The following is a 26,650-nucleotide window of genomic DNA, read 5'->3' as shown; positions in this document are numbered from 1 at the left end:
GGGAGAAGTGTGTATCCAGGTCGAATTCACAGCACAGACTGAACTGAAGTTGGAAACATGAGTGGTTTAAATAGAGAAGGGAGAGTTCCTTCTAGAAGCAATTTGGATCTGTCTTGTTTGGATCATCGAGTCGGCTGGGAAAAAATTCTCAGAGCTTTGGAAAAAATTTCTGAGTGATAAAAAAAAAAACTTTTTGTTAATTTTTATCATGTCTTCTAGACATGATAAAAATTATCTCTCTTTTCTTTTTGTCTGGGAAGGATGTCTCACCGTTTCGAAAAACAAACCGTGACTCATTCTTGGAATAATTGCCATGAGAAGGATGAGTTTTGGTTTCGTTTTCGAAACGGTGAGACATCCTTCCTTGACAAAAAGAGGGGACAGTTAATTTTTTATCATGTCTATAAGACATGATAAAAATTAACAAAAAGTTTTTTTTTTTTTTATTACTCAGAAATTTTTTGCAGAGCTCTGAGAATTTTTTTCTCCCCCTCCAACCAACTCAATGGACTAGACGATGAGTTTTTAAGAATGGACGTTTTGTTATTTATGCAGATATTCCGAGTTTCGCGTCAGGTAAATGCGCGCTCACCTTAGACTGGATTTTTTTCAAACAGGTCTAGAGATTGGATAACCCATCAAGAATTCTTCGACAGGTTTTTGGAAAAAAGAAATCGTCAAGAAGTGAGTATTGATTTTGATATTTTCTTTTCAACCTTGGGTCAGTTTCTAGTACATTCCTATACTAATTCCATTGTATTTAAAAAAATAATGTCAGCACGGACTGATCTGACCCGAAACGCTTACCCATCCAGTTGGCTGGAGGGAGGAAAAAAAAAGAAATTTGTTGTGAAGGATATGTCAGTTTTTTTCTAAAAATAGATTTCTAAGAAAAGAATGAACCTTTGTTGGAAATCTATTTTTAGAAACATGTCTAGACAACATGTTGACAAGAAAAAAATTCTTTTTTTTTTCCTGAGAGCGAAATGATTTTTTTCTTTGCCCCCACGTTTCTTATTCTTTGGGAGGAAGGAAGAACTTCCCTTCCCCCCCCGCCTTTTTTCCACTAGTATTTATATAGATCCGAGTTTTTCTGCCTACAGGGTTCATTCTCGTTCTTCCTTCTCAACCGAGCAAAACTAAAATGTCGACCGATGCTGTTGCAGTTCTACCTACCCTGGTGGAAATCACGCCCGTCTGTCATCTCGAACGAGCTCATCAATGGGAACCTCTCTCCCGTTTCGAGGAATGGTTTCGGGACCCGGAGCGTATGGAACAATTCGTCCAACAAACCATGTGCTATTTATCCTGTTACGATGGAAAAATCCTGCATTATTTTTCGTCCATCGAAGCTTTCAAGCATTTTGCTTTCCAATCGATGATATAGGTAGGAACCCTTCGCTTACACGCTTATCTGCGATGGGAAAATGTGATCGCCGTCGATGCTGGAACCTTTTTAAAACTGTTTTACGTTTCACCCGAGTGGGTTCATATTCTTCAAACCGGAGAAGCTTCTATCCGTCTTTATGGATGGGAAATGGAATCAGAAGCCGACGGGTATCGTATGATTCCCTATCGACTGCGAGCTCGCTCCGTGTACATTATTCACGGACCTCTTTACTACCAACTCCAATTTCATGACAAGACGGTGTTTGCCGTAGACGCCCTCTCCAGGAAGAAAGTGGAGCCTTTACGAGCGTTGCATCCTGAACAGCATTTCCAATTCCCTGCTCGCGAGGAAGAGAGGAGAAGGAAAAGATCCAGAAGGAGGAGACACCTAAAGAGGTACTAAAAAAGAAGTCGGAAGGTAGAAGCATATTTTTTTTCATTAACGGAAAAAAAAACTGTGGATCATTCTTTGTATATTTCTTGGAAAAAAAAGAAAAGACTAATAGTCATAATAGAGGGAGTTAGGAGGAACCCTATCTATATATAACTCTCTATATAAATCGGAAGCGTCAACAGGACGGTCCACCCAAAACAATCTATCCTATCTTTCTCAGAGCAGAGTGGAAGAAAGGCCAAGATGCGTGGACTCATTGGAAGCAAAATTCGAGTGGTTTAAATAGATAAGTGAGAAAAGATTTTGAGAGGTGTTGTTTTATGGATGGAGCTGGCTGGAAAAAAATTGGCAAAGCTCAGAGAAAAATTTCTAAATTGAAAAAAAAAAAAAAAAAAAAAAAAAAAAAAAAAAAAAAAAAAAAACTTTTTGTTAATTTTTATCATGTCTTATAGACATTTTTATCATGTCTTATAGACATGATAAAAATTAACTCTCTCTTCTTTTTGTCTGGGAATGATGTCTCACCGTTTCGAAAAATAGACCATCACTCATCATCCTTTCTAAAATAATAGAATTTCAAGAATGGGATATGTTCTATTTTTCGAAACGGTGAGACATCATTCCCAGACAAAAAGAAGAGAGAGTTAATTTTTATCATGTCTATAAGACATGATAAAAATTAACCAAAAGTTTTTTTTTTTTTTTCATAACACGAAATTTTTTTCAGAGCGCTGAGAAATTTTTCCCAGTCGACTCACTCATCCAAACAAGACATCTAAAATTGTTTCTAGAAGGAGCTCTCATTTTTTTCTATTTAAGGAACTCGAGTTTCGGCTTCCCATCAGTCTGTACTGTGCATTCAACCTGGATAGCCATTTTTTGGAGATAGGGGGGAAACTTTCGCAGTTTTTTTTCCTGAAACCCTCTATGGATCAGAGAATCTCACACATATCCTCCTCCGTGGATCGAAATGGACTGACCGCCATATCTGTTTTAGATAATAGTTTTGAATTTTCCACCTCCTCCCCAAGATTGGACTATCTCAATATTTTTTTTAAAGAAAAACGAAATTATTTTTTATGATTATTCTACAATTTTTAGTTTCCCCCCACACTCTTTAAGAAGAATAAAAACATAAAGCACATTGAAACAGTTCCGATAAATTTTGAAACTGAAAGTCCATCACCTTGTTCTCCACGGGACTAAAATAAGTTTCCCCGGTCTGAGAATCTTCTTGGATTTGAAGAGGTTCTCTCATCACACTCTGAAGCCAGGTCGAAAAGAGGAGAGCGTCTGGACCCAAATCGTTTAGCAGTCTTTCCAGGGAATCGAAGGTGATAAAAGGGGTATAGCGGAGAATCCGGCTGGGGCGGTCCGACGTATCGATCCAGAGATCCGTCGTTAAGGATCGGTAAGGGCGAAAAGGGGCTCGAGAGATCCATTGCTGAAGGGTCCGTTGACTTTTCGGACTCATCGAAGTCCCTTGCTGGGAAAGGCAAGTCACGAGTTCCGATCCTCGAAAATCGAGCGTGCCCGACCCCAAGTAAAACGTGAGGGGAATTGTCTTGGCGAAACGGAAACGAATCGCGAGGGAAAAAGACTCTCGCCGTAACCACTCCATGGCATTTGGTTTTCTCTCTCTCTCTCCTGAGGACGAGATGAAAAAAAAAGAAAAGACAACTTTTCTCTCGGTTTCTTTTATATATAGGAAGAGAGAGGGGGAGGAGTGTTCTCGAAAAGACTCATGGGAAATTTCCTCTTCTTCTTCTTCTTTTTGGGGTAGGTGGGAGGAACTCGTTTTTTTTGGCCGAGAGAATGCGTCGGATGACATCCCGAGACATTAAAAAAAAGAATAGATAGGATGGATTCTTCAAATGGGAAATGCGGGGTGGTTAAGGGATCTTATTTTAAAGAATATTATTACCATTCTTCGAGGGTGAGACGTCTTACCATTAAGTCAGGTAATCCGAGATGATGAGCATTCCTTTTGACATGCCTCATATGTTTTCTAATAGTTATGTAACATAAATTTTCCAGGCTAAGAATACGTGGTTAAACAGCATAATTGAGTAACCGCATATTTTCCTCTTCCAATTTTCCATTTTTTCGCCAGCGTTCTAAAACTGTTTTGGGATCGCAACACTGGACATTTGCACCAGCAAGCAACAACATATCCACGATGAGTTTGCATCGTAATTGACAGACATAGTGTAAAGGGGTAAAATCAAAAATATCATGTTTGTTCATGTCGCATCCAAGAAGAATCAGTTGCCGAACGATATCATCCATTGAGAACAAAATAGCGAAATGTAAAGCATTTCTTTTCGTTAATCTGTGTTCATAAAAAACGGGTGGTTCCGCGTTTATTATTAATTTTGTGAATATCCATTGATGAAAACTGTTAGAAAAACTCATATTGAATTCAACTCTATTAAATTTACGCGTAGCTTCTTTGATAGATAGGTAGGAGATATCCTTAAATTCTTCACTGGACGGGGTTCTTGAGAAGAGAGGGTAGAACCATGTTGGAGAGCACACACTCATTCTAAAAGGAAATACGGATTGAACTAAAGCGAAACTCGGAATGCTTAAATAGATGAGCGATAGTCCGTTCTTAAAAAATTAGATGGTTTTGTCCATCGAGTTGGCTGGGAAAAATTTCTGAGAGCCAAGAAAAAATGTATAAGCATTAAAAAAAAAAAAAAAAAAAAAAAAAAAAAAAAAAAAAAAAAACTTTTGGTTAATTTTTATCATGTCTTAAGACATGATAAAAATTAACTCTCTCTTCTTTTTGTCTGAGAATGATGTCTCATCCTTTCGAATATGTTTCTAAAAATAAATTTCCAAGAAAGAAATGAGTCATGTTCTATTTTTAGAAGCATATCGAGACAACAGGTTATCAACATCATTTGAAAAAGAGGGTATAGTTAATTTTTATCATGTCTAAAGACATGATAAAAATTAACAAAAAGTTTTTTTTTTTTTTTTTTTTTTTTTTTTTAGGTTAAAAATTTTTCTGAGAGAAATATTTTCCCCAACGACTTATCTTTTTTACTCCTACCTACTTTCATTCCCCCCTCTCACTCTTTCTCTATATAAACGATTGCAGAAGGAATCGCGGCTCATTTTCTTGAGCAGATAGGTCGAAAACAGATGGCTACGGGAGACTTAATCATGACGTGTGAAGACGATGATGAACCCTGTTTGGACTTGCAACCTTCTTCGCCTTTATATGAATGTGTTTCTTCGGAGAATGAGTATATCACGTCGTGGTCTGATATATCGCCAACTCCTTCTCCTCCACCTGTCCGCCGTAGGATCAAAAAGAAGAAACCTAATCCAATTCATGATACTCCTTCTCTGAATTTCAATCCGCCGTTATCGCCCATTTCGTCTTCTTCCTCTCATTATTCAGAAATAATGGACCAATCCTCTCCACCACGCATGCGTTCTACAATCGAAGAAGATCTTCCCTCCTCATCTCATTCTACTTCTTCTACTAAAAAAAAGAAATATCGAACTGAAATTCATCCGAGTGTCATAGGTGTGCTGGCCATCACGTCTGATGGATACACTCTGACAAACAGTGTCCGGTTTGCCTCTAGAGACATGAAAACATATCGACCGCATACCAAATGGATTCAGCAATTGAATGAGGATCTGCGAAAACTTCATATTCAAAGACTGTATGTCGCGAATGAACATTGTCGAAAAAAAATTTATCAATTGCTCCGTGTTGAATCTGTATGGACAGTAAGCTATAAACCTTCTCGTCGTCCACAGCAATGTGGGTATTGTGGAACGAAATATTGTCATCGATTTATGGCTATGATCGCCCTGCAACAAATAGTGAAATATGGTGTCAATAAATATATTCATTGAAGAACCAAATGAAGTGTCTTTTTTTATAGATGATTAGTATTTTGTCCAACCTCCTCTGTGTTCTATGACAGATGCAATTCATCGAGGCATGGACGCGATTAATGTTTCAAAATAAGTTTCTTCCAAACTATAAAAAGCATCGCGGACCAAGTCCCATAATTCCAATCGGTTTCGAGCTACCCGATTCGCTAATCGACGTTCTAATTCCGCCCAAACATTTTCGACGGGATTCAAATCGGCTCCTTTAGGAGGCCAGTCTTCGACCATAGGAATTTCATGTTCTCGAATCCATTGTGTGACGCGTAAACTCGTATGGATCGGAGAGAGATCGTGCATGAACAAGAGACGGTGTTCGGTGATCAAAGGGTTTAAAGAAACATCGGGAGGTTGACTATGATCGAGAAGCACCGGCTCTAAAATATTAGAGAGGTAATAGTCGACATTTAAATGCTGGATCCCGATTCGACGGATTTGGTTGGGAAATTTTCTGCTCATGCACATCCAGACACTGAGATTAAAACGACCGGAACGTTGACGGCCTTCTAACGCAGAAGAAAAATAACGTTCGTCTTGATAACGCAGGACCTGTCGAGGCCGCCATACGCGAATAGGACCGTACCCGATCGAACTGAATACTTTCTCGTCGGAAAATATAATCCGGGACCAATCGTCAACCGTCCATTCCACACGCTGAGAAGCAAAGTCGTAGCGTCGTTGACGATGAATCTCCCGCAAATAATCTTTTCGGACGGGGATGCGCGACACTAATCCTTTTTCTTTTAATCGTCGACGAACCGTTTGAGCGGTGCAAGGCACTTGTAATCGACGACCAATATCCGTCGCGGGTAAAAAAGGATCACCCGTCGACATTTCAAAAATACGTTGATCCATTTCTTGGGTCGTGGCTCGAGGTCGGCCGGATTTGTGTTTGGTTTGATAGTTCTCCTCATTTTCCGAGGAGCGGCAGATCCAATATTGAACTGTGGAAGGAGCGACATTCAAGTGTCGAGCAATTTGACGAACCGTTTGCCCTCGTTCATAATACGAACGACGAATTTCCCGTCTTATTTCAATAGGTGTATACGGCATGATAAGAATAAGAATAATACAAGTAGGATCTTGGTTACCATGTTCCTTGATTTCATTTCAACGTGTCACGGTCCCGATAAAATCGTAGCAGGTGTCAATGGTCAATTGCAGTGCACGGAATGTGATCAAATTCAAGATGCGTATGCTTTTATTTTACAAGCGTCCTTTCCTGATGACAGTGATCCGTTCTTATCGGCTCGTCTAGCTCCAGAATATGCGAATTGGACGGGAGAGTTGAACGTACCCTGCACATTTCCTCTCATAAGGATTCCTGGTATTTTACCGATCCGTAATGTTTCCGTCACGTTACGTATTTTATTAAACGGGATTCGATTATTACAATGCGTGAATGCCCCTTTTCGATCCCAGGCCGAACCTTTTGAATCGTATGAATCGCTCGAACGGTTCATGATCGAATACATGGACGAATACGCCCAGCATATTGAAAAAATCGCCAACGAAGAGAATCACTCCCAAGTCGATAAAGCGGCTCTGCACGCTCTTTTCACCAACATGAAATCGCTCATGGAAAATGTCCATCAAGACGAGGACCAACCTTTAAATTTCTTAAGTTATTATCACAAAGTCCTAGCTCCCTACGTAAAAATATGTGACGGCGACGATGCTTCGTTCCTTCTACCTCCTACTTCCAAGGATCTTGAAAAGGATCCCGCTTATCAATTATGTTTGGAAATGAAAGCCTCGAATCAAATTCGGGCTCGTTATTCTCCTTACACGACCCTATTTGATCTTGTGCACGTCATGATTTATTGCAATTTATGCCGGAACGAACTCAACGTGGTGGCGAATTTCGTGTTTGAGTTTGGAGTTCGCATTTGTCGTCGCCCCTTCTTCTTCAAAGAATCGTTCTTGACCCAGCAATTGCGAAAACTGGTCACTTCTCAAATTACGTACCATCGGAATACAGAATTCTACTACCTCCTTCGAGAGATTCAACAAGGTGGCACGTGCGATGCCTTATCACTAGAATTTATTGAAAAAATGAGTCGAATCGAAACCTTTTTAGCGAAAGTGTTCCTAGGAAAAGCGGATGATCGAATAAAGCAGTTTGCGTTCAAACAAAATTTCCCCTACGTCCTGTTTGTTCCGAAAGAAGACGAAGAGATGACGAAAAAAGCCACCCAAATTGATGAGTACCTCGGATATCTTTTCGGGACCGGGTTTATTATTTCCAAGCTCAAAGGTAAAGGATTAGTGAAAGGTTCGATCGCAACGGGTAAGAAATTTTACCGTCTTGTACAGAAAGTGGCCTTGAAAATACGCGAATTTGAAAAGTCCGAAGAAGAAATTTTCTGGACGATGGAAATGGTGAAACTGTTCTTATGTTCCGACGGGTATATGGAAAAAGAATTGAGAATGTTACTCAATGTAGCGACGAAGGAATCTCAAGTTCCCTCTCGTCAAGAAATATGTCAAGGAGGAGGAGGAAGAAGAAACGAAGATGGCGAAGAGATGGATATGTCATAATCAAGTAAATCATTGGGGAAAATGGCAGACGCAGAGGAAGAAATCTGTGGAATTTGCCTGAAGGCCTTCAAAGAAACGAAACGCTATAAAGTCTACAATCTCGATTGTGAGCATTCCTTTCATATTAAATGTATAAAGAAATGGATTCGAGAGTATGGTAAAAAGAAATGCCCGACCTGTCGGACTCGTATCAGCCAGGATGATATGCTGTATTTCACCAGCGGAACATTGCAAATGGAACATTTAAGAATAGATTCGGATGAAGAAGAGGAGGAGGAAGAACCAGAGGTGGAAGAACCGCCAAGGCAACGACGAAGACGAAGACCCGAAGAAGAATTAGTCGATCTGGGAGGCCATGGTCTCATTTTTTCAGGGCCTAGTACCAGTCAGACGAGACCCAGAAGACAGAGAAGAGAAGATTTAGTGGGAGATTATGCTTATATGGATACACCTAGACAAAGTTCACCTACCTCAGATGATGAAGAACGGGAAGTCAATCCTTATTTTGGTCGACCGAATGCATTTTGGAGAGAAATGAGACGACAAAGACGAAGTAGAAGGAATTAGATGATTCTTAAAATAAAAATAAAAACAGTAAACAAAAATGGAAAAGTAAGACTCACGACTGGTGTATAATATTTTGTTATCAACAGATCCATCTCCTATACATCGTTATATCAACAAATCTATTTCCAAATGGAAAAGTAAAACCGACCGACTGTTGAAAAATATTTCTCAAAAAAAAAAAAAAAAAAAAAAAAAAACTTTTTGTTAATTTTTATCATGTCTTTTAGACATGATAAAAATTAACTGTAGCTTCTTTTTTATTTTGAATGATGTGACCTTTTCTAAAAATAGATTTCTAAGAATGAATCATGCTTTTCTTGGAAATTTATACTTAGAAACATGTCTAGACAACATGTTGACATCATTCCAAACAAAAAGGAGGGTAGAGTTAATTTTTATCATGTCTTAGACATGATAAAAATTAACAAAAAGTTTTTTTTTTTTTTTTTTTTTTTTTTTTTTTTTTTTTTTTAATACCACATTAGATTTTTTTGAGAAATATTTTTCACCAGTCGGTCGGTTTTACTTTCTTTTTTTGGAGATGTTGATAACGATATATAAGTCGATATATAAGTTTCACTCACTGGGTTCTGATTCATTCGTTTTCGCCTTTGCTTTCACGAGATATCGAGACCGCTTCAGCATTTCGAAGGAAGCCCCTTTGATGTTATACTGTTTCTTCAATCGTCGCTTTAGATTAAATAAATACTGGTAATGATTTTTTGCAAATAGTTTGGATGGAGGAGCATTGAAAAGAAACTGGAATAACTTTATCTGATTTGGATCCTTATAGACTTCTAAAGATTTAGACGCAAACGCTTTTCGTTTCTCTGGATCATCGTTTAGATAGCCCAAGATGTGAATCATCCTCAATTCCGTTTCTAAAAGTAATAAGACTATCAGCGACAGTTCATCTGTTTCATAATTGGAGAGACAGTGATTACGGATTTGATTCATCTGCTCTGCTGTAAAACGTTGGTGTTTTCGACGACGAGGTTTCTTGACCACCACCTCATCTGCAGAAGGTAAGAACCATTTTCGTCGAATAGCATTTAAAGCATTTGAAATATATTTCGCGGAACGTTGTTTTTGATCGATAAGATATTGGTGATATTCTTGAAGTGTTTCGGTATGATTTAGATCTTTATGCATTTGTAAACACCAAGTTTCATATTGATTTTCATAAATAGAGTAGACTAATTTACCAGTTTTTGAGGGAGACATGATGCTTCTTTTATTTTTGGTATAATGAAGAACTCTTACTTATTTATAATTTTTTTAATAGGTTTTTGAATCAAAAAAAATATTTATAATAAGAAGAAGAAACAGTAGAAACAAAATGGCCGAATGTTGTCCAATTTGCTTAGACGAACTCATCGCCGAAGATGTAGAAACCATTTCTACTTTAACGTGTCATTATCAGTTCCACACGAAATGTATTGACATTTGGAGAGAAAAAGCATTGACGTGTCCTGTCTGCCGAGAACCATTTGAAGATGCCCTGCAGAAATTAATTTCTATGTTTCTCCCTTTGCGACGTTCTTTTTTATATGATGTAATTTACGATTATGAAAACCGCATCAGGTTTTCAGACGATGAGGCTGATTTAGATGATTTACTCATGTATGAATTATTGGGACCTTGGGAAACTTCTGATGAGGAAGAGGAGGAGGAAACAGAATCAATCGAACCTGAGGAAGAAAACCAGTGTGAGGAAACTAATTGAGACTGGAAAAAGGAATTGAGACCATAGATGGGTTTGAGTAAATTAGCCGATGACGGATGTAGGGATTGGACTCGAACCGATGGAATGGATTGGGACTGATATTCATCCCATTTCTTTAATCCCATCCGAAGATTTAAAGCCAATGACTTTTTCATATATTCGGAAAGAAGGAATCGCCAGGTTTTGGGACGATACTTTCCAACAATCTCGAGAGCGTTTAACATGCTGAGATAGCATTCTTGAGCTGTCCGACACAGTTTCAAATGAAAGACAACATCCATTTCATTCTCGACTTGCTTCCACCATCTCCCAGTTTGATATTTCCTTGGATACAGCACTTCATTTTGTGGATATATTTCAGCCTCATCTTCGATCCACGGTTTCATGGTACTGGAAGGAAGGTCGTAGGGATCGCCTAAATGATAATTCAGTAACTGACAATTAGATAAATTGAGATGAAGATGGCTCGTGAAAACAATGAGACGATCGGCATAGGCTGGTTTGACCACCGAGTCTCCAAAATTCGGTTCGATCCAGATGAGAAGATCGCAATGCGTGCCGTAGAATTCGTAAGACGGATCTAACCCGCTGACGAACCAATCGTTGGAATCGTCGAGAAGAATATGGACCGTTTTATGATGTTGAACAAAAAGGGTTTCCAAATGATAGGATAAGAGGGAAGGATGCCTTCCTAAATTACCTAATACAACGGTCACGGGTGCGTCTTGACATTTCTTGAAAAGATCTTGAATGGAACCCATGGTGGTTGTTCCGCATACTTGATTCCCGAGACGAGTCAGAAAAGATCCCATGCTTCTCATTCTTTATTTTTTTAACGCAGCTCGCATATATTCTTGATCTTTCTGGAATTCCGATTCAGGATAAGGTGGCTTTTGAAGACTGGCATTCACTTCATTATGAAATTGAAACCAGACGTGGGCAAAGTGTTCGCCTAAAAACCGTTCTTTATACGTTTTGAGTTTGGATAAGTAATGATACACACAAATCCCGCATCGGAGAGTTAGATATAAAGATTCTGTCACAAAGTCTCTCCAAAGAGTTTTCGCGAGACGAATATCCTCGTCCTGCTCGTCCTGAACTGAAAACGCTTCGGCCATCCAATGTAAAAGCCGCCAGTAATAAGGACCAAAGACCAACGTGTTGTGGTAATTGATGTGATGAAAATAATCTTCGGCTGAAAAAGGTTGTGGGGATACGGAAATGCCGATCCGGGTCATCAAGTCTCGAATCGCCTGACTTTTTCCCTGGAGTAATTCAATCACCGCTTCGTCTAAAAAGAAAAAGTATTCGCTCTTCCATCGAATACGGTACAGGAGCGTTAAGACGCAGTACGTGGTCAATTTAAAGAGTTGAATCCAACTGTATTCGCCTACCCAAGCTCCAGGTCGTAGAAACGTCCGTCCCCATTTATCTTGGTTCATTAAATTGGCCATGAATAATAAATAGGTGACGACGACTTCATCTAATCGTTGTTGGGGCTCTTCTTCTCGGAAAGCGGTCGTAAAGTGGGTGACGTCAATACCCGGAGGAGGAGGTGGAGAAGAAGGGGTTTTGAAGTGTAAAAGTTCATGAATTTTATGAGCCACGAACGGTGAAACACGAGCCTGGCTTTCTTGGAGTTCGTTCGAAACGATCGGTTCATCTTCTAAATAAGTTCGTTTTAAACGTTTAAAGGTTTGAGCATCCATTCTCTTTACTTAAACCACCATTGACGAAAACGGCAATACCAATCTCCCACGTCTTTGTTTTGCACCAAACTGCCGAGCAATTCGCCGAAAGTTGTAAAAATCGTCAGCTTGCGAATGTATCCAAAAGCCAGAAAGAGAAAAATGAGTCCGTTGATGAGGAGGAAAAGGAGAAAGAACCAGCTTTGTGTTAAAATGAGACAAAACAGGATCACGAAGGACGTATACGCTCCAGCGACTAAAAGCGTTCCTAATGTTAAGGAATTCATTTGTTTTTTTTCTTCTTCTTCTCTATTCTTGACCTAATGTCTCGTAATAAAGGGTCCGATACGTAATATTCTGGTAAGCATTATAAACGGGATGGTGGATAAAGAGAAATAATAAAATCCATAAGAGGATCGATACCATATTTTTGTTTTCTTTGTTCTGAGTCAGAAGAGAAGAGATAATAATAAAGTAACTCATATTAATTAAAAAAATGGTTCGAAGGGATAAATCCAAATCTGATAAAGCGGAACGAAAATTGCTTCGAATGGAAGCAGCTCCTCCTAATCATGTAGGAGACCCAGTCGTTGACAACCCCCTTAACAATCACCCTCCAAGCAATCCATCTAACCATCCTCCTCCAATCCATGACAATCCTCCTAATAATGATAATGTAGGCAATATTCGCATGGACGTGGATGAGGAAATAATTCGTCGGCATAGGCGAGATCTCCTGAATTACGAAGAATACTACCCCGATCGAATGAAATCAGATAAGCGCTATGCCAAATTGGCTGACGGAAATGAGATTTATGCTAAGAATCGACAAGGAGATGAATTTTATATGCTGGATCCCGATGGAAATATTGTGTTTGCAAAACAAATCTCTCCCATCACCGGTAAAATAACCCCTGTCTATGCCGTCGATCATCTGAACCGTTCTATTTTACCCGTCGACGCCCAAAACCGTCCCGTGTATGGATTTGATAGTGATGGGGAACCCATGTTTCCCATGGAAAACGGAAAAATGGTGTATCTGTTCTACGGAGGAAAAGAATGGTATCCGGAAAATCCTCAGACCAAAGAACAGATCTATGCTTTAGACGAGCACCATCGACCCTATTTTGCCAAAGACGAGCATCAAAAGCCTTACTATGCTCGAAAACTCGATGTCAATCAATTCCCTATCGAATATGCCCCTCTCGATTCCAACGATCTATATTCCCTTAGAGAACAATAAATTCCAATACCCGTTTAATCTCGTCACAAAACGACCGCTGTTTGAACTCTCTCCGGATCAGGACGAAATGTATTTCCGAATCAATACGCTAGGCGAATATTATCCCGTAAACGAATTCAACGATGAAATTTACGCTCGAGATCGTTTGCACAATGAAATGCCGGCTAGGAACATCGATGGAACCCCTTATTACGCTAAGAGAGCGAGTGGGGACGAATACTATCCCAAGCAACTCAACGGTCTCGAAACGTATATTCGAATTGGAAATAGGGACGAACCGGCCTTAGATGCTTTAGGAGGAGGCATTTATGCGAAAGATGAAAACTTGGACGAATATTATCCGTGAATTTACCATGACGACAATGACGAATAAAGCAAAACGATTACCAAAGGATCTTCGATGGCAAAAGATGAGTATTATGCAGTCGACAATCTTGGAAATCAGCGATATAGAAAGTATCGAAGGGAATTTGAAACATATATTACCACTGACGATCCCAGTCTACTGTATGCCCTAGACAAATATAAAGTTCCCCATTATGCTAAAAAACCCGTATATATCGGTGGAGAAAAAAAAATTTGAGGAGTATTATGGAAAAATCAATAACTTGCCCGTCTTTCTAAAGTACCAGGGTCGAGAAATTTATGCCAAAGAGCATTCCGGGGCCGAGATGTATCCCAAAGATTTGTTTGGGAACGACATGATTGCTCGAGATGCCGACGGGCGGTATTATTATGCTAAAGATGAGACAGGAAATGAAAAATATCCCTTGTTCGCCGACGATACGGAACACAAGCCCGAATACATGTCTTACGCCCTCGATAAAAACGGTATTCCGTTCTATCCTATCAATTCTCAGGGTAAACCCATCTATCCTAAAAATGCTACAGGCGATGAATTTTATCAAATCCTTCACCCTTTCACTCAGCAAGTCATCTTTGGAAGAGATACCGATCAGAACCAAGTGTATGCGCGGAAAGCGGATGGAGGCGAAATTTACCCGGATAGCTGTCAATTCGCCATGACGAGGTTGAAAGAATTCTTTTATGCTCATGATAAGAACGGGGTCATTATTTACCCGGTCGATCAACACGGCAACGAACGATATTTAGTGACGGACAAAGGATCGTACGATCAATTGATGAAAGATCCGGCCATGAAACGATACGCCAAAGATGCAGACAATAATGAAATCTATCCGGAAATTATTCATGCCGATAAGCGCATTACCCAAAAACCTTTAGGAAACCGGTACGCTCAAAATAAATTGGGTGAATATTACTACCCGGTCGATCGATACAATAACGAGTACATTGTCCAGTTCAAGAAAGTGAGTGAGGAACAAATCTTTGCGAGTGGATACCCCATCACGTGTGATCAAATCATCATTGTTCCCAATTTAAATGACAAGCCCTGGATGCCTGCGTTTATACGAGACCCTAGAATTGAAGCCGAAAATTTGATAGGCTACTTGTACCGATCGCATTCGAAACCGATGGATTATTTGACCAATTTGAGATATAAACGCGCTTCTCGACACGGGTTCCAACCCTATAAAGTTATATATAATAACTCGGAGGGTAAAGTAGTCGAGAAAGTGGAAAGCGGTCTTCCAGGACAGGAAGATCCAGTGGAAGAGGAAGAGAAAAAGAAGAAAAGAAAGAAGAAAATATATGCCAACCCGATACAGTCTGACGAAAATAATCATCAATCCACCACCAACTGGACTAAAATCATTCTTTCTATGATAGGTATCTTGGCCATACTTGCGTTCCTAATCTGCATTAATATACTGTTTAAAAACTAAAGTCGTGAGAGAAAGAAAAATATCTGAAACAATCCATTCTTTAAAAGATTGGGATGTCTTGTCAATCCAGTCGGTTGGAAAAAATTTTTCAGAGCTAAAAAAAAAAAAAAAAAAAAAAAAAAAAAAAAAACCTCTTTGTTAATTTTTATCATGTTTTCTACTCTTTTTGTCTAGGAATGATGTCTCACCCTTTCGAAAATTAGACCAGGACTCACCCTTTCTAAAAATAAAATTCCAAGAAATAAATGAGTCATGGTGTATTTTTAGAAACATGGTGAGACATCATTGAAAACAAAAGGGGATAGTTAATTTTTATCATGTATAGAAGACATGATAAAAATTAACAAAAAAATTTTTTTTTTTTTTTTTTTTTTTAATAGCTCTGAGAAATTTTTTCTAGCCGACTGGATTCACAAGTCATCACCATTTTTTTAGGAACGAACTCTTTCTTATCTATTTAAGCATTTCGAGTTTCGCTTCAAATGTGTACGTGCTGTTGAAGAGGGACCCACCTAGATCCTAGTTGACTCATTCATGGGGAAGGAAAAAAAAGTATTCTATAACGTGTTGGATTATGTTGGAGGTAAATCTCTTTCTTTTTCATTTTTTTCTAAAGATTTATGAATGACAAACGGAAAGGTTTCTTTCTTGTACTCTTGAAGGCGATGAAAATAAAACAAAGCTTCTTGGAAAGCACAATATTTGGTCCGACCTATATGTTTCGGACAAAACGATGAATATTCATAGTTCATTGGTATGGGCGCGGTATGAAACGCCTCCTTGTTCTTGGAGACGAAATTGAAATAAATAGGACGGGCCAGTATCTGGTACAAAACATTAATTTTCCAATAATGAGGGCAGTAAATGTTTTTATATCCTGCCGTTAGAGCTACGAGAAACGGTTTAATGCCGTTAGAGCTACGAGAAACGGTTGATCGTACGGCAAATGACCCTCATTCCATGAAAAGCCATGCGTTATATCCGCTAATGGTAAATGAACACTCGATACACTTTGTTTGGCGGAATAGGATAATTCAGACCACGGTATGGGTGGTTCCACGTAGATAATGCCTTGGGAACGATCATGGGTGATATAAGCCACTTCTTTAATAATATAGTCGGAAAAGTCATCATTATAAGAAAGATTAAGTTCTTTGGCGAGAGGATCACCATTCAATTCGAAACCTTCGAAATTGAGAACGATATAGGATTCCATGTTTTATTTTTATCGGTCATCTTGTTTCAGGAGAACATTGAATCTAAAATCCTCTACGGTTATCACATGAAAATCTCTCAATTTGCCTTTTAGATAGGTGGCTCCAACTAAGTGGATGGATTGAGTTCCATATTTTTTCTTTAATTGTTGGAAACAAATCCGCTCTGATACTTGTACTGCAATAGGTCCTAGACGTATCTTATCCTTGCGAGTGAACAGAGTTATATATTCTATACCCACTCGATGTTGACGAAACTTTTGTAGAAATTGTATTAAGGACCAAGATTGAAGACCCAAGGTCGATTTTAAATCTCTTTCCAAATTAAACGTGGCAGTATGGGAAATAAGAACAATATATCGAAAGGAGGGACCTATTTGTCGATTGAACCGTTCGGTGATTCGCCATGGAAGAAAGGTTGAATGATTCATTTTTTTTTTTCAATTTAATTTAATTTTTTTTTCTTCTTCTTCGGTTCGAAGGATTAAACAAGCATGGCAGAGTATTACGATATTTCTGTTTTGAAAACTATTCAATTACCGATTGATCGACTCATCCGATTCGTGATTGGGCAAAATCCTCAACTTGAAAACTATCAAGCGACGTACCGGTTTCTGAATTTATTTTTTGAGATTACGCCTCGACTCGTTCGAGATTTTCAATCACAGGCCGTTGCTCATATCCGTCACGTGTTAGATAATATGTCGCAATATGGACACCTATATCTTTTAATCGATCAGCAGCCCCTGTTTAATGCCCTGGAATGGAATGATGAAGAATTTATTTTATCGAATGAAGAAGTTTTAGACCCTATTCGCAAAATGGCCAGTCAGTTTTTTCCTAAAGATTCTGCTCATTACCATATCACTTGCATCTATCTCTTATATTTTTACGCACTACTCGCGAATCCGAAATATACTTGGATCACAATGGATTATTTAATGCACGGCAATAAATATCATCAATATTTATTAGCTAAACATGCTCACGAAGAAAAGTAAAAATAAAATCATTAGACGAGAAATTTATTTTTGAAAAGATAAAGCAATATAATGGAATTTTATCCGAATCGATATGGTAGCGAATATTACAAATATCGAAAAAAAGATCCAGTCTTTGTGAAAAGTGAATATGGTCATGAAAGGTATGCCATTCACTCCCAAAAGGGGGAAATCTATCCCGACAAAGGTGATCCTTTCGCTAAAACCCGAGACGGCCTTCCATATTATGCCAAAGATCGCAAAGGAAATGAAAAATATCCTCTACAACGTAAAAAATCCGTCGTTATTCAAATTCAAAACGAATTCGTTCTGGCCAAATACGCGGACGGAAAAGAACGATATCCGGTGGATTTCCGAGGGAACGAATATTATTTAGTGAAAAATGAAGAACCTTACGTCCTGAAAGATGCCCAAGGTGAAATCTACTTTGCTAAAACATGTAGTGGAAAAGTCCTCATTCCCTGGAATTATTTTGAACAGTACAAGTATCTTCTCTCAGAACATTATAAACGCACATGCGATGCTGCAGGAAACTGCGTTTATCAATCCACGGTACCCGTTGAAGGAATTCTTAAAAAGTTGTTTCCATGCCTCTGTTTGTGCTTAGCTGAAATACCTACAATGGCTTTTATTCTAGCAGCTACGTTAATGTCAATACCAGGACTGTAAGAACAACGTTCTTATATATAGTCAGTGAGAAGAGAAAGAATGACTCGAAGCTGGCTGAGAAAAAAATTCTATAAAAAAAAAAAAAAAAAAAAAAAAAAAATCTGAAAGAATTCAGATTTTGGATTACGTCCAAAGGGGCATTGTCCCCGAAGGACTTTGATTGTCGTTAATGATATGATAATTGTTTTTCAATACAAATGATTTTTACAATAGTTTTTTTTTACTAAGGTCTATTACAATAGTTTCCTCTTACTGCGGTTGCTTGACTACCGTTTTATTGAGAATGATTACTATTCTATTGTTTCATACAACGGGAAATGGTAACTATATGGAAATGGAGGACAAGAGAGAGGAGAATGAGAGAGTGTGGATGAGTAGAGAGAGGAGGAGGATTAGAGATTGGAGGAGGATGGGAAAGCGAGGAGGATGAGAGAGTGGAGGAGGATGGGAGAGCGAGGAGGATAAGAGAGAGGAGGAGGATAAGAGAGCGAGGAGGAGGAGAGAGTGTATAAAGATAAGAGAGCGAAGAGGAGGTGAGAGTGGATCAGGGTAAGTGCGTTATTTTGAAAAGTGATACAGCCTTCTTACGGTTTCCGACGCAAAACGCCCAAACGAAACTAATAGTCCTTCGGGGACAATGCCCCTTTGGACTAAAAAAAAAAAAAATCCCCCTTTTCTTCCGAAATTGATGTCTTCAATTTTTGAAAAATTGAAGACATCAATTTTCAGACTAAAAGGTTTTTTTTTTTTTTTTTTTTTTTTTTTTTTATTTAAATCTTTAGAATTTTTTCTCAGCTGTTAGAAATTTTTCCAACCCGACTCGATCGACCGGACATCACCCTTTTTTAAGAATGGACTCTCACTTATATATTTCAGCATTGCGAGTTTCACTTCACATGATTCTGTGTTTTTGAAGAAGAAACATCTTGAAATCTGGCTTTCTTCAGTCAACTTTTGTTTTTTCCAAGTCATTACACAATGAAATGTTGGGAACCTACCTCATGCATATGTAAAAAGGTTAGTAATTCTTGTCTTTTTTCAGATTTTTGATGATAACATTATCGTAATAAATAACTTGTCTTTTATGCTGAGGCAGATCAATGGGTTCATCGTCCACTTTTAAATGTTTCGTGGTTGAGTGTTCTCCCTCTTCGTCGTCATGCTTTCGTTTGAGAGACGAATTCAATTCGGCATTTTCAAACTGAAGGGGTTCTACTATATCCAAAGACGAGGAAATATTATTTCCGGCTGAAAAGGAACTGAAATCCATTTCGGTCCGTTTCAAATGTCCAAATTTATCATTGAAACGCATAATGAGTTCCGTTTCGTGGATGGAGGTGTCGCGCATCGTTTTCAAAAATTGTCGAATGGCCGATTTCAGTTCGTTAAAGGTCGTAACAGAACCGGGAATGATTTGTACATCGGCATACTGTTTGAATTGTGTAAAAATATCGGTCGAAGATAAAAATCCTTTTTTGAATTCTACTAATATTTCAGGTTCGGAACGGTAACGGATCATGCCGTCCTCCATGTTAATATTGTGGGCCAGATGCAGATAAATCATTAAAAAGAAACCTTTATAGGAATCTTCGACGATAGAATCTTTGGTTTCGAGTAAATATTGATCCTGCATCACTTGTTCTGAGGTGAGGGATGGAGCATTTTTCGTAAACACGGCGTCAAAAGGAATCGCTACCACGCGATCATTAAACGCCTCTGTGGCCGTACACACTGGGAACGTATTGGTAGAAGCCATGAGTTTGGCACTGGGAATCGCTCCTACATTTTGCTCGTACAAATTCCGAAAACTGGTGGTCGAATTACCCGTGATTTCTTTCACGAGGTTTTCGTTTAATTTTCCCGACATTTCTTCAACAGTCACTACCCGACAACAAAATAACGAAGAGGCCAGTTCGGGTTGGGCTGATAGTCCTTGACCACTCGTCGTTTGTAAATTGACGGCTCGAATACCATGACTATAGCCTCCAAAGACCTTCGAGATCATTTGAAAGAATTTACTTTTTCCATTGCGCGTGTTGCCTTTCAAAATAAAAAATTTGCGACCGTAATTGGTCGCAATGAGAAGACTGGCCAGGACATCTAAAAGGTACATGAACAGATCGTATTCGAAACACATATATTTACACATGTGCACATAAAAATGAAGCATGCTTTGAATGAGCGGGTTGGTTTCTAGTTTGTCATGAAACTCGCGCACTTTTTCTCGCAGCGTATCCAGTAAATCGTCCGTGAGGTCGAGAAAACAGCTTTTCAGGTATTGTAGAAAAAATTTCCGGTCGGTTAATAAACGATAGATGGCTATCAAATCCGGATCTTGACGAAATTGTATCAACTCGTGTCGACTAAAATTGATGCCCAGAAGTCGATCCGATAGGTAAAATTCCGGAACCGTCCCTCCTACATGACCCGTCAAGAGATTCAGAACCCCATCGTGGGTTCGAATATGCCATTTATGTCGATCCATTTGAATGATTTTACGATCAATGTTGGTTCGACTCAGAATGGACGAGACCACATAATTAATGTTGACCTGTTTCATAATGTCTGTGAAAGGACACATGTTTTTAGTTTTATCGGCAAACTGATTCCGAGCATAGGCCTGAATGGAGGACCAGATGGCATTCATCAGGTTTAGAATTTCTATCTGGTGGGGCACTTCTTGCCAGTACTCGTGGATATTATTCCACATATAGCGTTGAGGTTTCTTACAGGAATTGTGCATGGTAATGACGAGAATCGGAAAATATCGCTCTTGAATTCGATGAATTTGTTCCACGAGCTGATCTCCAGACACCGAATATAAAATAACGCCTTTCATGGTTTTGATAATAGCTTCCAGTTTATCTTTAAATTTGTAAATTTTAGGATTGAGATTAGAACCACAAAAGAGGATCGTGTCTAGAGTAAAATCTTGGGAAATGATATCTATAATTTTACTGTTGAATTTTTCTACAGAATCTATGAGTTCGTGAGATTCTAATATCGTACGCAAATGGGATGCGAGTGTATGGGAGGACATTCGTAAATGTTGACACAAGGCACAAAAGACAGGTAAAAAATAGTAACCTTGATTGTACTGCATAATCGTACGAAGGGGATTGGGATCGGAATGCAAACTAGGATTGTCTAACTTGAGAGCTTGATTCACCGTCTGGAATACATCGTTTTCGATGACGATAGAATTTTGACTTTCCCGGTACCATCGTTTTAGAGCCCGGTTATTAGATTCAAAGTCTGAAATCACAAACCCGTTAAACTTGATAAAGTAAAACGTTTTTAACCAATGATGACCTTCGGTTCCAAAATCCTTCCCTTTGTAAATATACATCGGGGTTTTTAGTTTATACACAAATGTAGCCACTTTTTCATCGTCGGGTCCAGCTTCCTCATCTTTGCTAATAAGCGTGGGATACGATACTCGATACAAAGGATCGTACAGTGTCACCACAGGCATCATATATTCATAAAGTTGTTTTTGAATATCCATTGGCTGGAGGTGGAGCAGTTTACGAAAAAAGGAATTGGTATTATCCTTGCGACGTTTAAATTTTGATTGAACGCCTAACAATCGCATGCTGAAAGCATTAGGATTGGTCAAATCTAAACGCCAGGTGGTTTGTTCGTCTACATAAATAATCAGCATGGGTTCGTATTTATTCGTATAGGGCTTGGAGGAATTCACAAGCGTCGCATTCGCTAAAACGTCCAACTGGAAAATAAATTCAGATGTTTCGTGATAGAACCGGGGTTGAAGTTGGCTGCAGAATTGAATATAATCATCATGAGCGATCGAGATTTCCGGCAAATGGACATGAATACCACCTCCTGGACGGATAGCCACAATAAAAGTAAAATGCTTAAGGGATAAAAAGTAAAATTTTAAGGTTGAGAGAATAACAGAATCTACATAATCGTAGAGCATAGATGAAGGAAGAGATGCATCGCATTCGGTTTTAATATCAATATCTAGGATAAGGGAATGATGGGTCGTCGAGCAAAGATTCATCGTTAAAAAAAGATTTTCGGCAGACGTTCGAGTATAAAATCGAGAAAATTGTGCGTAGTCTTTTCGGTTACAGTAAAAGATTCCTCCCGACATCTGGTAGAAAATGTAAGCATCGTTGGGCGCATCTCCAACCGAATTAATCCTTGTTAAATAATGGAGGCTCTGCGACATGATTATATATCTTTAACTTGATTAATATTTCTTAAAAAAATACAAGCAATGCTTTGTAAGTAAATATCCTATAAAATCTCCACGTGCTCCTCTAAAGAATAAATAAACTGAGCACTTTTACCTTCATAAAGTCTGTTCCTATATAATGTTGAATTCACGGCGCAGAATGATTTAAAGTGAAATTCGTTTCGCACGTCTTAAATAGATAAACCAGAGTTCTTTCTAGCCAGAGCTCAGAAAAAATTCCAAAGTAGATATTAAAAAAAAAAAAAAAAAAAAAAAAAACGTTTTGTTAATTTTTATCATGTCTTTAGACATGATAAAAATTAACTACCTTCCCCTTTTGTCTGGGAATGTTGTCTCACACTTTCGGAAAATAGAACATGACTCATCCTTTCTAAAAATAGAACTCCAATAAAAGAATGGGTCAAGGTATATTTTTTAGAGAGTGAGACATCCTTCCCTGACAAAAAGAGGGGACAGTTAATTTTTATCATGTCTAAAAGACATGATAAAAATTAACAAAAATTTTTTTTTTTTTTTTTTTTTTTTTTTTAATATACATTTCAGATTATCTGAGAAATTTTTCCCAGCCAGCTTTTACTTTTCTAGACATAAACGTCCTTGTTTATGTCCTTGAATGACGTCATCTCTCATGTATATATAAAGCGTGTAAGTTGGCTCTGTAGACTTATTCCTTTCGAGGAAGAAGGCGAGATAAAGTAAGCTCTGTCATGGATAATGAAAAGTATTACAATGTTTCGGATTATGTGGAAGCGTATGGAAATGTTTATAGACAATATTATTTTATAGCTGTTTGTTTCAAACTACCCATCTTCCATGTCGATACTTTGAAACATTTTAGCCCGGGTCTCGTTCGAGCACCTTGCATTCTCGTGGTCAGTGAAAATCGACTCATTTTCCAAGGAGAAAATTTAGACAAAGACTATCCGTTTCCTCGTGGGTCTTTAGTCTTTTGCGTGCATGGAACAAAAGAGGATCCTCGTTGGATTAACGTCTCTAGAGATACGACCGATCAGTTTTTACAAAGTTTATTTCCCTCTCGAGATTTTATCAAGGTCTCCTATGAAAATAATACTTTATTTGTTTGTTCGACCATCAATCCGTTTTCCTTGTTCTGGAAAGTACTTCCTCGCAATATGGCTTTTCGCGCCTTAAGCGATCTGACGATGACCTACATAAAAAGAGAACCTTTCCAGTTAGAGCATTGCATGCGCCTCCGATTTTTCAAACGAAATACGCACGTCTGGGAATCGTGGTCCAACTGGTATCACTATTTACATCCCATGCTCATCCTCCACTTCATACATTTAACGGGACAAGCTGCGAGTGCTCAATTGGCTGCCAAATTGCAAAAATTGTGGAAACGCTCCCTTCCACCTTACCTGCATACGGATTCTATTCCATCGGACTTTTATACTTGTGAAATTATTTTTGACGACACGAAATTAACCGGTGTTTGGTTTGTCGTTTTGAATATGTCTTTAGTGATGTATGTTTCGCCCATGATTGCGTCATTCCATCATGAAACGTTCCTCGACGTGAATCGTGAACAATGTAATTATTGGCTACCGTTTTACCGAAATAATGAATTATGGACCCGAGAAGGATTTAAAATATACGTTTCCCACTTTAGAAAGAATCGTCGCTACTTGAAAGAAGTCATGATTTGGTTATCGTCCCGCTCCGAAGAAAAATATCAATATATGTTGCTCGATTTGAACAAAGTAGCCTACCTTTTAATGATTTAAAAAAAGCAAAAAGAAAAGAATGTTACGAGAACTGGTTCGATGTCTTATTCAATACCAGTCCGACCCCACTTTTATATCTTTAAATGTTGTCGATGGTCTCAAACAAAATCTTCGAGACGACGGGATCGATGCTTTTCTCCTGAGTCGACCTTTACTCCATCTCTATCCTCAACTGTATAAAAAGAGTTCGAGCATCATCGATTTCTTGTTTCGCATTTCGGGCTTGCATTTGGAATAGATTGTTCCGATGGAATCGCAGGACCTGGAAAACAAAATCGCTTCTTTGGAAACTCAATTGGAGGCAGATCGGAAAGCTTTTGAGAAACAAATCGAGACGCTCCAACAAGAGCACCGGAACGAAATGCGTTATGTTCTAGCGGAAAAAGAACAATATGTGAATACCGCTCGATTCGGAAAAGAGCATTCAGTCGTGGATTTGCAACGACAATTGGAACGCCTTACATGGGAGAAAGAAACCCTGCAGACTGAGTTGGAGCAGCTGAAACGGAATCACGAAACCTTACAAACTCAGTGGGAGCAATTGAAACGAGATCACGAAACCTTACAAACTCAGTGGGAGCAATTGAAACGAGATCACGAAACCTTACAGACACAAATTCGAACGCACGAGTCTGAAAAAATACAATGGCAGAGGCAAATAGTAGAACAACAACAACAACAACAATTGAATAATAATAATAATATCGAGTTTCCAAACCGTTTGATGAACGAATGGCAAATGCTCCACGAACGCTACGAAACGGGACTTGAAGAATGGATGCAACGAACGGAAAGTTTAATCCGCCCTTTGCAAATGGCTTTACAAGAAACGATCGAGCAACTGAAACTTCCTCCTTCTTCTACGACTACGGTCATTGAAACTTTACCGCTCGAATCGCCTCCTTCTCAGCAGCTCATGATCGAGTCGTCGCGATCTAAATTAGAGCAATTACAAGAAACCTTCGACCAGTTTTTAACATCATATCAATCGGAACAAAAACAGCACGTCCAGCAATTGAACGAGGAACTGAAAGGACAATTGACCCTTTGTCAAAACGAAAAACGAATATTGGAAAAGCAGTTGGAGCAGGGTCAGAAAGAACGAACCGACCTCCTGCAAAAATGGAAAATCGAGTCCGAAACACATTTCCAGGAAGGTATTCAACGCGTTCTTGACACGCTGCAAAAGAAAAATCCTCATATCGAGACGATTCTTCGAGACGAAATGGCTAAACAAATGAAGGAGTTCCACGAAACGCAGTTTATGACGTTTTTACAGACGATCCTTCCCCCCTCATTTTGGAAACCTTTAGGTGCGAACCAAGATTGGAAAACGTTTTTCTTCCAGCAAATTCAAACGTATATCCAGTATTTACAAAATTGGCAAACCCAGCTTTTGAACCAATTAACACTTCTCGGGAATGCTTTAAATCAATCGCTAACGCCCGACAATTTAGCTCATACCGTTCTTCACAGTCTCCCTTCTTCCTCTAAAAGCATGATGGAAGACACGACCCTCTTGCAACGATTGCACGATCTTCAACAATCGATTGAGAACCAGAACGAAGCGAAGGAGGTCCTACAACAAATCCAAGCTCAACTCCATCGGGATCGTAGCCAAGAACATAAAAAATTACAGCAGAGTCTAGAACATGAAAAACGGCAACGCGTCGCTTTGGAAAAGAAACTGGAGGTCCTGAAAACGAATTTGGTAACTCTGATACGGACTAAATGGAATGCGTATTTTGGGGCCACGGATTACGATCAGATTCTCTCGGAACTCGAAAAAGTATTCCATTTCAAAGAAAATCTAGAGAGGACCCTCGAAACGCAATTGGCGCAACTGAAAGGTCATTTTCCCGAAATACCGGTCGTTCAATTCGATAATTTGGCGTCGAGCATGATCGAATGGGCTCGACAGGTCGAGAATCACAACGATTGTGAAGTCGAGCTCCGTAAAACCAAAGAACAACTTTTCGAATTGAAACAGAAACTCGATCAAGTCGAAAGTAATTATACGAAATGTAATGAGTACCTTCTCTACGCCAAAACGAAATTGACCACGTTCCTAAAAACGATCCTTCAGAATGACCCTAGTGATCAAAGAGAAGATTGGCCGCAAGCCGTTGTCCATCAACTCCAAAACGTGATTCACGAGCATCGACAATTTCAAGATCTCGTTTATAAACAAATTGTCACGCTTCGAGCCCAGTTTCCGAACATACCGGATCCCATTGAAGAATTGGCGAATTCGGTGATTTTATATTTCGAGCAGGAACGAGACCTATACCGACGGCAGTTGGAGGAACGTCCTCACATCACCGAAGTGAAAGAACCCACTACTGTACCGGCCATTACGTATCCTACGAATCAAGTGGAGGAATTACAGCGGGAAGTGAAAGATTTACAAAACCAACTGGAAGTGTCTCGGTCTCGAAACCAAACTTTAGAAAACCAACTGGCTAAAGCTCTCGTAGCTCCGCAGGATGTAGAAATGTCCGATACTTCGAAATATAAACGAA

This window comes from Stegodyphus dumicola, chromosome 2, assembly GCF_044657685.1.
Source record: "Stegodyphus dumicola isolate Sdum_Otavi_A_Nest chromosome 2, ASM4465768v1".
NCBI lineage: Eukaryota > Metazoa > Arthropoda > Arachnida > Araneae > Eresidae > Stegodyphus > Stegodyphus dumicola.
Note: the sequence above shows the minus strand (reverse complement) of the source record.